The sequence below is a fragment of the Nematolebias whitei genome, chromosome 13 (genome assembly GCF_014905685.2).
Source record: "Nematolebias whitei isolate Nwh7 chromosome 13, NemWhi1, whole genome shotgun sequence".
Lineage (NCBI taxonomy): Eukaryota > Metazoa > Chordata > Actinopteri > Cyprinodontiformes > Rivulidae > Nematolebias > Nematolebias whitei.
The window spans coordinates 29,443,299-29,445,102 of NC_056510.1; the positions used below are offsets into that span (position 1 = coordinate 29,443,299).

The 1,804-nt window shown below is 35.0% G+C and overlaps 1 protein-coding gene across 1 annotated transcript in view; it reads left to right on the plus strand.

The window, feature by feature from the left end:
* The first annotated feature begins 649 nt into the window (after window positions 1-649).
* The window catches only part of LOC119419373 (gastrula zinc finger protein XlCGF26.1-like), a 17,045-nt gene continuing 15,890 nt past the window's right edge, over window positions 650-1,804 (plus strand). Inside the window, exons 1-2 of the mRNA XM_037686681.1 lie at window positions 650-799; window positions 977-1,030. The gene's annotated coding sequence lies outside the window, so the exon portion shown is untranslated. The remainder of the gene's footprint in view (window positions 800-976; window positions 1,031-1,804) is intronic.

Genomic DNA, 1,804 nt, shown 5'->3' on the forward strand with positions numbered 1-1,804 from the left:
ATAATTTTTTTATGGATACCAGCTCATTATGGTGTTACAGGAAATGAAATGGCAGATAAAGCTGCAAAGGAAGCCACTAGAAATAAATCGGTGAATTTAGTAGTTAATTTTAGTAAAACAGAAATAAAACTTTTAATAAAACAGAAAATGAAGGATAAATGGCAAAAGATATGGGAGGAAGAAAAGAAAGGACGCTGGTTCTATAAAATCCAAAAGAAAACTGGAGAAATGAGAAGTACAGGGAGGACGAGGAGAGAAGAGAGAATTATTTCTCGTCTCAGATTTGGGCATACTGGGCTAAACAGCACTCTTTTTATTTTAGGGAAACACTGCAGTGGTAAATGTGAGTACTGTGGAACAGATGAGACAATAGAACATGTAATGTTACACTGCCAAAAGTATGAGGAAGAAAGACAACAATTGATTCAAAATTTAAATAATATTAAAGTAAAACTAGATTTAATTGATTTATTCAGAAATAACTCTAATAGTAAAATTTATCAGATAATCTTTCATTATCTTAAATTAACACAGTTTAAGAGGATTTAATCCTTGAGTGACATTTTGGTCCACACTCCTCACCAGTCGGTGGCGGTAATGCACCAATTTCGTTGTTTGCCAACCGCCAATAAACCTCAAAGAAGAAGAAGAAGAAGAAGAAGAAGAAGAAGAACTGTGTGCGTTTATTTCGTTTATACTGATGAAAACAGACTTCTGAGTCAAATAGTTTATTGTGTGATTGAGTTCCAAGCTGCTGCTGCCAGTGGCTTGTAACGCTGCAGCTTATTGCCTGTGGAGAGTAAGTTAGTTCAATCTGTTAGCATCTGTAGCTGTTAGCATCTGTAGCTGTTAGCGTCTGTAGCTGTTAGCGTCTGTAGCTGCTAGCATCTGTAGCTGTTAGCGTCTGTAGCTGTTAGCATCTGCGCATCGTGTTTAGATAATCTAATGTGACTGTAATCTTTATTTTGCTGTGTAGGGGCAGGAGCTTCATGTCAGACCACCACCAACCACACGTTTGTACTCCTAACAGGTACGGCTGTAATTTCTAGTAAGAATTGTTCAATATTATTTTGTGTTGCATTAAGGTTTTCAAGCGTTGTTTTTTTTTTGTTCAAAACTATACGATCACAGAGTCCTGAAAATATTCCACAAACAATTTTATATATTGGGAGGTGATTTCAATATAAGGCACTTGGAATTATTTTTACTGAAGGCTTTTTTAGTTGTGAAACCTGGATAATCAATAAAAGCTAAAAAAAAGAAAAAACTCATTTATGATGCGTTGAGTAAAATCTGCATGGTAAAATGTGTCATTAATTATAGGAAAATCAATCGGACTCGGTTTAAAAACTGTGATTGAAAATGCAGCTAAGCAGACAAGCTGAAGTTTCAATAAGAATACACCAATAAAATAGAAAAAAAAAAACACAAGGAAAATGTTTATATTACACAGAATATTCAATATATTAAAATATTTAGTTAAAATACAGTTTACATATTTTATGCAGATTTTATGTGCAAGTTATTCAACAGTAAATCTAAAAAAAGTTAAATCTGGTCCTCTGGACATTCAAAAAAACAAAGCAAATCAACAAAAAAATGTAGAAACGTTTCGTCTCTCATCCGAGAGACTTCTTCAGTCTGAGGTGCTGTATTCAGCTCAGTCTCTTAAATAGCACCGTCTCAGAGTGGATCAACCAGTTTTGCTGCTGACAACCAAAACCAGCTGATCACATGCTCAAGAAGGACCATCAGCCTGTCAGCAGCAAAACTGGTTGATCCACTCTGAGACGGTGCTATTTAA